Here is a 14674-nt window from a genome sequence, read left to right as displayed (position 1 = left end):
TCGTTGGGACCACGTAAAATGGCATTTGTGGAACTACCTCGTCTTCTATTGTTATGTTCAGTTCCAGCCTCCCGTAAGGTTTGGTTACTCTTGCACCAAAGCCGCTGAACACCCTTTCTGTCGTTGTCAACGCTGGCGACCCGATCTTGTGATACACGCTTTTGCTTAGTAAATTGTGTCCGCTGCCGGTGTCAAACAATGTACGACACTTCACCTTACTTATTTCAACACTGATGATCGGCGTTTTCCATACTGTATTTACTTGCTCCGCGCGTGTATCGTCGCGTTGGTCACACCGTTTTGCTATGTGGCCAAACTTGTTGCACTTGAAACATTTCACGCCATTTTGTTTCTGGAAGCATTCCCCTGCGAGGTGGCCCTGCTTCCCGCAACCGAAACATTGCTTTGTTGTGTTTCCACGTACTCCAGAGCCTTTGTTTCGCTGCCCGCTCTGAGTTTGGTCTTTATACTCGTCTTTTGCTTTGTCTGTGCGCTCGACTTTCACGTTCTCTTCTTTTGCCCGTTCGTAGGATCGCAATTTCTGTTTAAGTTCGCTAACAGTTTTTGCTTCATATAGCGTTGCGCGGTGAAATTCACTTCGCGTAATTCCATCTATGATATAGCCGCAAACACTTTGTTCGTCTAGACTAATTTGCTTGGCTATTCTCTGCATCTCGTAAACGTAGTCGAGGGTAGACTCGGCTGGTTTCTTCCGTCTATTAACCAGCATTCGGTGCACGTCGCTAGCCCTCAACCTTGGGGCAAACTCTTCAATCAGCGCCATCTTTAATTTCATGTAGCTGGTTGTGTTTGTTTCAGCGAACATGAATCGTCTTGCCGTCTCTATCAGCTTTTTTCTGCACATGATCAATTTTTGTTCCTCGTTCCAGTTGGCCGCTTTCGCAATTGATTCAAATTGCGTGAGCCAAACTCTCACATCTTGCCCGTCAGTGGCTCCGAAGGATTCTATGCTGTCCTCTACATCTCTAAATGTGTAGGGACGTCGTTCCATCTTGCTGCTTGATCGCTTCAGCGGTGTATAATATCGCGATGTACTTCCTTCCGCGGGGCTATCTTCGTCGTCTTCGTCGTCGTCTTTATCGTCGTTATTGCCCACGATGCCTCTGGAAGTACCCTCGTTCGCACTATCTACTACGCCGCCTTCGCCGTCTTCGTCGTTTCCGGGAACATCGCTGTTCACTCCCGGCTGCATATGCTGGATGATCCGCTGGGCAAGCGTCTTTTTGTCGCCGTCTGTCGACAAACCTAACCCCTCACACTTGCGAATCAATCCCATCTTCGTCATATTTTCACAGAGTTCTTTTACTTCTTCCATGATGAGTCGGTTTTCTTCTTTGAAACGCACTTCTATCCCGGCTTCTGACACCAAATGTAATGCAGATCTGCTCTCTTAGACGTTTCTCTCGCGACTGACTCTTTCGCGTTTCGCCAGTTCCGTGTTGCCAGTTGAACAAGCGCCCCATCCCGCCGCCGGGTTGCCAGTCCAACTTTACATACATGCACACACACTGGGACCTTGAAATTCACCCTATATTAAACAACTCGAAATTAAGTCTGTTAAAACAGGATACCTTAAGGCGAAATGTTTATTTGCGGTTTCTTCTTTTATTGTCCTAGAAACTTATGATAATATTTGCAACAATCAGTTCTAAACAAATGAAACAGAGGAATTAGGAAATGATGAGAGATATAGAAATTATAAAAAGTGATAAGAACATTTACAGTAAGCGAAAAATTTAAAATAGTCGATTAACATTGCGAAGTAATGAACCATTCTGTACCTTACGTTGGGTTTTGTTCACCGACATAGACATTTTATTTAAATCTGAAGAACATACCTTCAATCTAGATATAGAAAAGTGAAAAGTTGGCTGTCTGTAGGCACTGTAGGCGTCCAAAACGCCGATCCGATTACCATCAAACTTTCACAGGAAACGAGAAACACGCCAATGTACATAGGCTATTTTTTCTCAAAGCTTTAGAAACAGAGGATAACGTAAGTTCTTATTTGCTGGTACAGTAACGCAATCTAAAAAATCAGAAAAAATTATTCAGAAATCGACTTACCTCTTCGATTGCTATTTTGTAGTGCCAAAAACACGAATGTAAACCCGTTTGACATTTTGGTATAAACTTTTTTATATTTTAAGGCTGACACACGAAGCCATTTCGGTCGTAGACCCAAAGTTGGGGCTCTTCACAAATCGAATCCGGTGCCCAAGTTTGTGGTCGGTGCTTTTGGAGCTGTTCAGGCAATCGGTACTAATCGCAACAAACAAGGCGATAACGAAACGGTAAACGCATTTAACATTTTCCTTTTTCTATTATTATTTGCAGAACAAACTACCGACGCAGATGGGCAGAACGATGCTGTTGGCCGAAGTAAAGTGAACCTAAGGTTCATCAAGAAACACTACTTTCTCATGGCTTTTTGGGGTTCGTCTTAAGGCATTAACTGCAGATTGTTGTTTTATTATACTGTTTACTGTTTATTTATAGCTGGCGATCGGTCCTGGCTCGTAATAAAGACTCCTGCCATCGCTCGCGGTGGAGCGCCTTCGTCCACCAACTTGTTACATCCGCCCTTCTCGTATCGCTGTCGATGCAATCCTGCCACATTGGTTGGTTCGTCGTCCGCTGTCCGCATAACATGACCATCGCTTCGGAGCCGTTCGCGATGCGTTCGTGTCTTTTATCCCAAGCAAAAGCTGCAAAAAACGAAACCAATCGTCAAAACCTATCTCATGGTTAGTCGTTCCACTCGGCGAGTACTCACCTTAAGGTAGGATGTGCTCTTCCTTGGCGAAAAATTCTACGTAAGCCGGAAAGTCCCGGAAGCCTGCACCCGCGGAAAGCTCCTGGCCCGGACGGGATCCCAAACACGGCGGCCTCGGTAGCGATACGGGCTTACCCAGACGTTTTCCAAGGGGTTCCGTAGGGGCCGGTCGACGGTCGACGCCATCGGTGTAGTCGGTGACAGTGCGCGTCATGCGAGGATGTACAACCGCACCAACTCCAGGGACCGTCGGTGCTGCATGGCGGTGGCGCTTGATGTGCGCAACGCACTTAACTCGGGGAGCTGGACGTCCGTCGGCACGGCGTTGACTAAACGGAAGCAGTGACTAAAATCTTTCAAATCGAAAACGAAGACACGGTACCAGAGTACACGTAATGGGGAAGATATGAAATAGCCAACCTCTGTCGGACCTGCGGAGCCATTCAACGTGATTACAGTTATGCCGGAATGTCCTGGACTGTGTTAACGTGTGCGCTAAGAAGCCGCTGCTTGTACAGAACGCAAATTTTCTGTTGATACCAGGCACAATATGGTTGAAAATAAACCAGAGAAGGAATAAACGTTGAATTTTGTGTGCCAATACCAGACTATTCCAAACCAAACAATTCTGTGATTTTTAATAGGGAAATATTTACAAGCAAGCAAGGTGGCAGCGCTTGGATGTTTTATAAAAAATGCCATTTTGTTAACCCGAGAACGTCTTCAACAAAATTAGTGTTCCCTATATCTTGATCGGAACTTATCTGGAATCAAAACGCGTTACAATTTAGTCAAAGTATCATGTATCAAAAGATTTTACGAAACTTTTGGGGGAAGAATTAACTATGTTGAAAATGTGTACCAAGTTTGATAGGAATCGGTTAAGCAGTTTGTAAATTGGCAGTAATCGCGCACTTTGAAAGCGTAGGTTTGAGATAAAGGCATTGAAAAGCTGTAAGCCTTTCCCAAACTCGTTAAAGGACAGGAGATTGACTAGGCAAAAAGTCCAAAACAGTTTTGCTCAGATCGAAAATATGTTAATCTCTGGTCCTCTCTGTAACTCCCTGTCACGCCGGTATCGGGAATCAAAACCAGGGACAGCTGCGTGAAAGCGACGAGCGTTACCGACTGCTCTATCAGCAATTTTGGGAATATATCCTTGCATTCTTCAGTTGACGGTACATACTATACCATAGCTGCAGCGGGGTCGCCCGGTGATCTGAAGGCCGCTGTGAAATAATGTATACAATGATGAACAGGAGGCCGAGGGTTTCTTTTGAAAAAGGAAATCGTTTATTCACAACAAGTTTGTTAGTGGGTTAGAGGTTACGATCGCTGCACGTCTGATTCGATTGGAGCCTGGAGAATAACTGCGTTGCTGGACGTTGCGTCTTCGATCTGTCAAACTCGATCTGTCATCGTTTGTGTTTATGTTGACGTCAGCAGCCCTGGACTGGAGGAATGCGTTATGATGCTTTCACGATCGTTCGTGTATCGTTGGCACCAGTGGGTGACATTGCCGGTCCGGAATGTTTCATCATCATCATCATATTTAGCTGTTGCAGTTAGCCTGATCAAAAGTGCCGTTCCAAGCGCCACGGTCCCGTACCTGTCTCTGCCAGTCCGTCACGCCCAGGCCAAGTAGATCCCGCTGCACCCCGTCGATCCATCTCACCTTCGGGCGTCCACGTCCACGGTGTCTCTATGTTGGACCAGGTCGCCCCAGGTGTCCAGCCCAACCCAGCCACTGCGTCTTGACCATGGCGACAATATCCGGCTTGTCAAAGATTCGGTGTAGTTCGAAGTTGTAGTGGCGTCGTCAGTTCTAACCCTCCCGCAAAGTTTCAAAGATGGTCCGGTGATGTTACGCTCGAAGGTGAGCAGTTGCTGTTCGTCGCTTCTCTTAAGGATCCAAGACTCGCACTCATACATACAATTATTGGGCGTATGAAGATCTTGTAGATCCTACAATTTGTTGCTTCGAGTATAAATGCCAGCCTTAGGCCATAGTAACACCGTGTAGCCGCCATGATGCGCCGCCGGATTTCCGGTGTTGTGTCGCCATTTGGCAGGACGAGTGCACCGATGTAGACGAACTCGTGGACCAGCCCGTACTGTTGGCCATCAATGATTATGCTCTGGCCTTGCTGCTGTTGCTGAGGGAGTGGATTTTGGCCGGACTTCATATACTTGGTTTTGAAGTTGTTGGTAACGAGGCCAAACTTTGCTGCTTCTCCTTCCGTTCTGGTGAACAAGTCAGCGACGTCCACATGCCGCAATGTTTATCTTTCCATTCGTTCATGACTGGATCCAGTGTCGCTACATCTTGGTCACGTTTCCGTGCATCTGGCTGGGTCAGGGTTAGGATATCGCATCACCCGTATCCTTTGTTTATGTTGTGTGATGCGTGTGAAGAGACATGCCACATGGTCCATAGCTTCCCCAACTCTTAGATTGAGCCGTCTCAAGTCATCTCTGGTGGTCGGCTTTGTGTGGTGAGTTGTTTTCGGAACTATTTCAGTTTCAATACTGTAAACCATACAAATATTCCAATTACGAACAGTTCAGTTAAGCCACTTGCCATGTTATGGATGCTAACGTATTTGTTCACGTTTTCTATTTGGTTTAAGTTCGGCTTGATGAATTCGACTGAGTGCGGCGGCGTTGCTTCGTAGAAGAGTTCTTTGCTGTCATATCGAGTATTCCCGATAGTTACTATCGGGTACCCCGATAGCAATTTCGGCATTCTTGTTATGGATTTCAATCATTGTTTGGTTTATTGGCAGTAGTTCAATTCTTATGACAGCGATGACTTATGACGATGAACTATATTTGTGGTGGAAAGAGCAGTGCTTTTGATAACATACCGAGTTATAGCACCTGAGTTGATTCGAGGATAGTTTCGAGTTGCTCTTGAACTGAAGACTGAAGTCTAGACTGACTGTCTAGACTGAAGATTACCTCGTGTAGACGCAGGTTTTGGTGAAGTCCTTCAAGGGTAGTGACGCCGAACTGTGTTAGTGTGTTATTAATGTGTTAGTTGCTTTGCGTAGTACATCAATTTGATCTTTTATGTGGATAAAATCGTTGGTCTAAGGTCTAAGTTACCTGTTATCGACTTAATAGCTGTCCCTTAAATGACGATAGCACGTTTATGTTATTTAAATTTATCGGCCTAAAGGTATTTAGCAATGAAATGAATTGTTTCGCTTCAAAATATTTCTGCCGTCTGTTATTGTATTGGTTTCGTTGATTCCGGGTGCTACATGTGAGTATTCCATGAGTGTTATTATTTTTATATCTCTCTATTCGATCTCGATCATCTAGATTTCTTAAGGTTTTGTTTATTTGTAGCGTTCCTGATGTTTCAGATTATTTCTCTATCTAGTAAAGGCCGTTTCGTTATTGTTATCGAAGTGTTCGTGTTCTTCTCTATTTTTGTTAATTTTTCGATATCATTTACTTGTTTATTATACATTTCTTGAGAGAATTCTGCCTGTATTTTATCTTTTACACGTATCCTCTCATCTAAATCATATGGTACTGGTTGACAGTTTCTGAATCCATAGAAAAATTCTCATTCTGTAATATCTATCAGAGAGTGGATAGAATCGTTGTAAATTACTAGTTCAAAATATATTTTTGCGGTTCTAGTATGTATGTTGGTTGTTTCTATATTGAAAAAAAAGTTCAACAATTCTTCTAAGGTTCTATGGAGGAACTCAATATTTCCGTTAGAAGACCATTGTTCGATAGTAGTATAATAGTAATTGATTAGTTTGTCTTCAAGAAACGCTCGAACTGTGGATGTTTTAAATGACGGTTCTTGATCCATTATTAGAATCATAGGTTTTTCGAATTATTATAAGAATTTGCTGTTGCTAGTTCTGTTCATGAATGCTATTGCTAAACGCGAAAATCTTTCACAAAATGTTAAATAATATATTTCGCAGATTTCTGAATATGTATGGATATCCATATGGATAATTTCCAATGGTTTTGACGGGGTTTCTGTAATAAAAAATTTAGGTTTATATGCATGTCGTTCTTATTTTGACATTTGACATAATTTGCAAAGGCTTATGTATTTGATTTTCTCTGACTTCAATTGTGAAATTTTTAAATGGAATATGTTTCTGTGTTTCAATAGTTCTACTATTTGGAATCGTGTTGTGTTTGGAATATATGATTTTTTTTATCTTCGTCCGTAATGTCTGAAACCATTTTCTATATGCAGTAGATTTTCAATTATTTGGATCTTGCAAAATAAATTATAAATTTTTTAAAAAAGTTTTAAAATGTCTTTGCTGTAATACAATTCGTTTCTGGGGTAAAAAAAATCTTTTAATGGTTTTTCTATGATAGTTTCAAAAAATGGTTTCAAGTTGTCGACTATGCTCGTTTAATTTTATTTGGACAATTTCGTGTCTAAATTCGTTGAAAGATCTCTCAGTACTTGTTACTGCACCTCAGGTAGAAATGATGATTGACACCCCAAGGTCAACTTATCGGCCCTAACGCGCAGGCGACAGGTCACTGCGCCAACCGGACGTCGGCCACGCGAGACGCAAGGGAAAAAGGAAAAAATTGTGAACCGATCGACACCCGGCTGTTGATGTCCCTAATAAAGTATAGTGAACTATTGTGTGAACAGTGTGTCTTGTTGAGGTAATTAAAAAAGTTGGTTAGGATGACTACCGAGGCCCAAGATAAAGCCATTCGTACTTTCGTTGAAATCGGCAAGATTCCCGATTTCGTAAAGGACTTTCCTACCTTTGACGGAAACCCAACACAACTAGTGAATTGGTTCTCCGAAGTCTACGAAGTATTCGAATTGTACGGTGACCTACCAAGAAACTCGACTCAATATGCTCTTTTGGAAAGTACTATCAAAAGAAAGATCTTGGGAGAAGCGGCTGATGTCCTTAATGCCAATAATGTGGGAAGCGATTGGCAGGAAATAAAGGAAACTCTTCTTCTTTATTATCAGGACAAAAGGGATTTGAAAACCCTGGATTACGAGCTAACTTCGATAAAAAAGATGCAATCAGAGAGTGTAAGCAGCTATTACAGTCGAGTTAATGAACTATTATCACTCATTATAGCTCAAATTCACTCCAGTAGCGAGTATGATGGCCACTCAGATAGTCATATCAATTACTTTAGGGGTAAAGCTTTGGATAGCTTTATCCGAGGGTTAAACAGGCAGCTTAGCTTACTACTTAAGACGGCCAACCCTCCTACTCTAAGCAGGGCATATCAGTTCTGTGTTGACTATTATAATATGGACCTGAGGACGGCTCCCTTTCATAACGAGCATGACAGAGTGACTATACCTTGTCCCCGAGGGCCTCCAATGAGACGAATCCCATCCCATTCCCACCACCTCAACATAACCCACACCAAACTGTTCCGCTATCGATTGCACAACCATCTGCAGAGCCCAGCCCGTGCAAATCCATTGTCTCATCCAGCAGGTGCCAACAATAAACTAGCGCACCCAAGTGATACCGGCAATCCACTGGAGTATACTCTTGTGCCAACAGTATCGTCCAGCTCGAAGAGTAGAAGCGGATGCCGCGCCCAGGAGCCTACGGAGCACCCAAACCCGAAAACGATCACCGATCGCCAAGACCACCGCCACCGAAATGCATCACCGTCACCGCCTTGTGCCGATTGTGCAACTGTGGAAGAATCACCGATTGTGCACAGACGAAGAATTTGTGGAAGCAACGGAGGTCGGAGGAGGAGGAATTGCTTATGAAAAATTGAGTATAAAATATGAAGGAATGGTCATCCGAAAACCATTCAACCGCCGCAGACGAGAAGACCTGAAGTGCCACCGCCCGCCCAGCAGACCTGACGTGTCCAACCCTGCCCGCCAGCTTGCCAGACGCCTGCCGCCCTTCCAGCCCTAATCGCCAGCATGGCGGACGCCTGCCGCCCCGCCAGCCCGCAGCCCGCTAAGCCAGCCTGCCAGCGCCCTGGTATCCCGCCTGCGTCCAGCCACTCTGCCAACCAGCCGTGAGCCGTGAAATGTACGGCCATGTACACCCGAGCGATGAGGACATTTGCGATGTCCTCACGGAAATAGTTAGGCTGAGCGCACGCGCAATACGCGCAACCAATACCGACCGAGGTCTCCCCGAGCGACCGGGACATTTTAGAAGTCCTAGAGGGTGAAGCGACCCGACCCACCTGCACCCACCTCTCCAGCCTTAACTCTCGGTCGCTCCAACTGGACGCGGCACCCCCCCCCCCCGCCTTTTTTTTGGAACCCCTCCCCGGCAACAACGAGAGGCCAGGCGCGCCCCGAAACACTCAGCTCAGCGACAGCGACCGCCGTGGCCGACGACACAACAGGTGATCGACGAATTTGGGTCAACTCACCGATACCGCCAAGTCAGCGCGGGTGCGATCGACAGCCCCGACGGTCCAGCCTAACGTGGTGATGTCGCCAACTTGCTGACGTCGCGAACACGGGGACGCCAGCCCGATCGGCGCACCAACGCGGAAGCCGAAATGCGGATAACGCCAAATCGGCACGGGTGCGATCAAGAACCCTCGACGGTCCGCCCGAACCGATGATGACGCCAACTCGCTGACGCCGCAAGAGGGAGGATACCAACCCGACGAGCGGCCAGGCGCGCGCCGAAACAACAGCCCAGCGACAGCGGGCGCCGTAGCCGACGACACAACAGGTGATCCACGAATTTGGGTCAACTCGCCGATACCGCCAAGTCAGCGCGGATGCGAGCACGAGCCCCCGACGGTCCGGCCCCTGTTCGCAGCGACGATGACGTCAACTTGCGGACGTCGCGAACGTGAGGACGCCAACCCGGTGAGCGGCCAAAACCGCGCCGAAAAGAACAGCTCAGCGACAGTGACCGCCGTGGCCGACGACTATAACTGGAAGGGGGGGGTACAAGCAGGTCTCAGCTAACCTCCAGCCCAATAACCGACACCAATAATGATCAACGGGATCGTTAACGCCCTCCAGCTAGTGTGCGCCCACGTAGAGGGGCGAACCATCCGGTGGTTGGAGGTGACACTCCGTCGCCTCCAACGACAACAACGGATCATCGTAGAACACAAAAACACCACCTGGGACACCCGCCTTGCAATTGCAAGGTGGATGTCCAGCCAAGAGTGGGAAAGGACGTTCAACCGCCCGGACGACGACCTCTGGCTGCCGGAGCCAGAGGAGACGGTTCCTCCCAGCGAAACCCTCTACGGAGGAGAGTTGTGGGATTAACCCACGAGAAGAACCGGGAAGACACCGTACGGGCCGCAACTTCGCCCCGCAACGGGCCGCTGCAGCGCAGGCGGTCCCGGCCACGAGCACCCAGCAACCCGACGCTACGCCGGCGCGCCGATGCACAAGCGCCAGAGGTGCACCGAAAACCGTATGCTATTAACGCCTCGAAACTGCATGCACCGCCACCGTACAAAAAAAAAATTATTGCAACTAATGGGAAAAAGAACTGGAGCCCGAGGGAACACCGAAGGTAGGCGGAAGGGAAAATGCGTACGGAAATTGGGTATAAATAATTAATTCTGCCGACCCACAAATTCATTCAGTCAACTACAGCCAGCCAGTTTGCTCCAAGTACGACCCAGCCAGCTTGTTCCAGTCTACTACACCCAGCCAGCTTGCGCCAGTACCAATGGAGGCCATCCGGAACCAATGGCAGCTCTGCCGCACGTATGTGGAAGCGCGGCTGCTGGCTGCACTAGAGAAGGCAGCCATCACCATAAGGGGGCGTAGGGACGCCCTCCTTGAGGACCCGCGGACGTCATGGGATGTCCGGTTCCTCACCGCCAGATTGATGACGGATTCAGAATACACGAGGTACTTCCTTGATATCAAGGAAGAGACCGACGACGAGGACGAGGATGTCCTCCCATCGCGGGAAAGAAAACAAATCACGACTGAAAGAAATGGGAAATAGGAAGAGATATAGAAGGAAAAAGTTTAAGCAAAAAGGAGGATCGCCATGAAAATAACAGTCGTTCTTAGGTTCACTCTATGTAGATCATATATAGCTTACCAAGTTTCATAGTCTACGTTTTAGAAGTTAGATCAAAGTTAGTTCATACTCAGAAGAAAATCATCATTGATACAATTCCGGAACAAAAAAAAAGAAACATAAAATTACGAAACATCGTACGACGCGAGCGGCTAACGGGCCAAACACGGGTTACATCCGGTCGCGACCTAGATAGCCCAAACAGCCGACGAGCACCCCGCCGCACAGTCAGCGATTCACCATACACACACCATACAAATAAGCCAGCAACGCAGTCGTCGGCGTCCAGTTTTGATTTGTACGTACGGTCGGAGCACGGTTTTAATTGTAATAAAACGCATTCTTAAACCATACCCCGAGTGTACGTCATTATTATAAGGTACTGATGGAAATGAAGATTGAATGTGTACGGAAAGGTTATAGAAACGAAACGCTCGTTTTAAACAAATTAAGCGTTAGAGAAAACGAAAGAGCAGTTAGATTCAAACGAAGGAGGGTGCGTAAAGGAGCAAGGTCGGGAACAATTTTATCGATATGTAGTAAGGATTTTTGACAGGATCTTAACTACATGTCCTGTCAACGTAAAATGACCAGACTTTCCTCATTTCACCTATCGGAATGATAGAAAAGTAGGCGGAAGAAAAGAGCAGGATTTGCGGTCGAGGTCGAGAGACAGATGGAAAGAAGGGAAGATGAAGAAACAAGAGAAATGAACGTAACGGCCAGCAGGGACAGAGAGGACATAGATTAGACGTAGGAGCACCCCGCCGCACAGTCAGCGATTCACCATACACACACCATACAAATAAGCCAGCAACGCAGTCGTCGGCGTCCAGTTTTGATTTGTACGTACGGTCGGAGCACGGTTTTAATTGTAATAAAACGCATTCTTAAACCATACCCCGAGTGTACGTCATTATTATAAGGTACTGATGGAAATGAAGATTGAATGTGTACGGAAAGGTTATAGAAACGAAACGCTCGTTTTAAACAAATTAAGCGTTAGAGAAAACGAAAGAGCAGTTAGATTCAAACGAAGGAGGGTGCGTAAAGGAGCAAGGTCGGGAACAATTTTATCGATATGTAGTAAGGATTTTTGACAGGATCTTAACTACATGTCCTGTCAACGTAAAATGACCAGACTTTCCTCATTTCACCTATCGGAATGATAGAAAAGTAGGCGGAAGAAAAGAGCAGGATTTGCGGTCGAGGTCGAGAGACAGATGGAAAGAAGGGAAGATGAAGAAACAAGAGAAATGAACGTAACGGCCAGCAGGGACAGAGAGGACATAGATTAGACGTAGGAGTCAAAGTTAGACAGAAATGGACAAGACGAATTCGATGAATGAGAAAAAGGGAAATATACGCGGAACACAAGTAAAAATGAGAAGCTTAAAGAAAGGAAAGAAAAAAATGTTAAAAGAAGAAAGAGAACCAAGGAAATGGGAAAAGAAAACAAAGGAAACTAAGAAAATTAGTGCGCGAATAGTCCTCCCGAAAAGCCAACCTTCAGATGCGCCAGTTTTGGTCCAGACAAAGTTGTCGAAGGGGTAGCAGGGATGAAACAGTAAAAGGAAAAATGAATACCGTGAGGGAAAATACCACGAGGCATTAATAGCACCGAAGCCCCGCCAGCCAGACGCCCCGGCTCAACCCCGTCAGCCCAGACGCCCGGCTCAGCAGTCCCGCCAGCTAGACGCCCCGGCTCAGCACACCGCCAGCCAGTCGCAATAATGATCACCAGGATCATCGACGTCCTTCAGCTGGTGTGCGCGCACATTGAAGGGCTGTGGCGTAACTTGCATAGTTTCCCACGAGCATATTACTTCGTCCAATAACCCTTTCAAAATCGATCACGATTGCAACATTTGAAGACGTTGCAATCCCTTGACCATTCCCACGCAAGGTAAGCATTGCTAAGTGGTTCAGCACCCATGGGAACGCAGAACCACTGAGCATGCAAAACCGCGCCCTCGCACCATTTTAACTAACCACGAGGTTGACTAGTCCAGCTCTCTGCGAACGAACTGAGTTTTTTAGATTAAGCAGTCAATAAGAGACCGTTGACGAATAAAGGTTTTAGATCAACCAAACGGTTGACCATCTAAAGTGGTGTTCAAATAATTCATGCATTACCGTCTACAGGGCGCACCATTCGCGTATTGGAGGCGACACTCTGTCGCCTCCAAAGACGACAGCGGGTCGTCTTGGAGCGTCCGGGGACGACTTGGGAGGTCCGCCTTGCCATAGCAAGGTGGATGAGCGACGAGGAGTGGGACCGCGCGTTCAATCGCCCGGAGGACGATCCCTGGCTGCCGGAGCCCGAGGAGCCGGCTCAACCCCCCCAAGAAACTTTGGATGGGGGGGAAACATGGGATTGATTCCCACCCGAACGAAAAAAAAAAATCGCTTTATTTTTTTCACTCAATACATTTCTCAGTTGATGTATACAATTGTATTTGCATTTATTTGGAACCACAAGCGTTTTTTTTTTGGAAATACAATTTCACTTCCACTACACTGCGCCGCCTAAGAGCCTGCTCCACCCGGAACGAGCCCATTTCATTCTCCCAGCAGGTTGCAAAAACTCCGCAAACGCTGCAAATACGCTACATGATTACCACGCAGAACTCCAACCGATCTGAACTGTCCAATGATCTTCTATCGACGAAAATCACGCCACATCAACTTGAGCAGCTAATAGGCGTCGAAGTCCGACAGCTCGAAAAGGAGAGAACTCCCTTAACAAACCTAATATACATCCCACTAGAGAATCCGTGGCTAACCACCACCTCTCTGATGACCATCTCGGGCCTCATACTTCTGACAATATTGGGGCTAAGAGGGAAATTCACCTGCTGCCCTCAACAGATAAAAGGAGGAACCATACCTCCAACAATCATAGTACAAGAAATCGAGCCAAGTAATCACCCCTCCCCCACTAACGAGCCAAAAAAGAAGAAACCCCTAAAACCCAAGGTCACATCATCACACGCTACCGAAATTGAAGCTCAGAAGCCAGATCATATAGAACACAAGAGCCCAGCCACCCAAACAGCCGAGAACATTAACCGCAACCCACAAACAAACACGCAGGGAAATGAAGAAACCGAGGAAGCCAAATCTATAACATTGGCCGAGGAGGAAACACAGAAGGAAAAGAGCATCAAGAGGAAATGCCCCCTCACTCCTAGTTGGGTGCGGATACGATAAATCAGACAGGCGCCAATAACAAAAGCCACGGTAGCGAAAGCGAAGATATTGGCAGAAACACTAAGTTAAGATATGAAGAAGAGAACGAAAAAGGGGTGGGCCCGGCGATCAAATCGAGTTACCTCTCAGCTTGCCAGCCATTAGCGGCCGGTGCACACCACGGAATCGCAACAAGATGCCCTATTGCGACAAAAATAAACAAGAAAAGAAAACAGAGACCCCGCACGGGCAGCAACTTCGCCCCAACACCAAAAACGCAGCGACACCAATGCGACAGCGCAGGCGATCCCGGCCACAGTCACACGGCAACCTGACGCTACGTCCAAACACACGCCGGCACCCCAACACGGCAGCGCAGGCGATCCCGGCCACGAGCATCCGGCAACCCGACGCTACGCCGGCGCGCCGATACACATGCGCCAGAAGTGCACAGAGACGCCTCGAACTATACTATTGACGCCTGGGAACTGCATACGCCACCACCGTACCAGAAGAAAAAAATTATTGCAACTCATAGGAAAAGGAACTAAAGCCCGAGGGAACACCACGGGAAGAAGGAAAGGCAAAATGCGTACGGAAATTGGGTATAAATAATTAGACCGGCCGACCCACAAATTCATTCAGTCAACTTCAG

The 14674-nt window shown here is 46.8% G+C and overlaps 1 protein-coding gene across 1 annotated transcript in view; it reads right to left on the bottom strand.

Moving 5' to 3' along the window:
- Window positions 1–10851: 10851 nt before the first annotated feature.
- Window positions 10852–14674, bottom strand: part of LOC128274223 (uncharacterized) — a 305029-nt gene continuing 301206 nt past the window's right edge. The window contains exon 6 of the mRNA XM_053012344.1: window positions 10852–10861. The gene's annotated coding sequence lies outside the window, so the exon portion shown is untranslated. The remainder of the gene's footprint in view (window positions 10862–14674) is intronic.

Source organism: Anopheles cruzii, chromosome X (genome assembly GCF_943734635.1).
Source record: "Anopheles cruzii chromosome X, idAnoCruzAS_RS32_06, whole genome shotgun sequence".
NCBI classification, from domain to species: Eukaryota; Metazoa; Arthropoda; class Insecta; order Diptera; family Culicidae; genus Anopheles; species Anopheles cruzii.
This window is presented reverse-complemented; position numbering and strand designations above follow the sequence as displayed.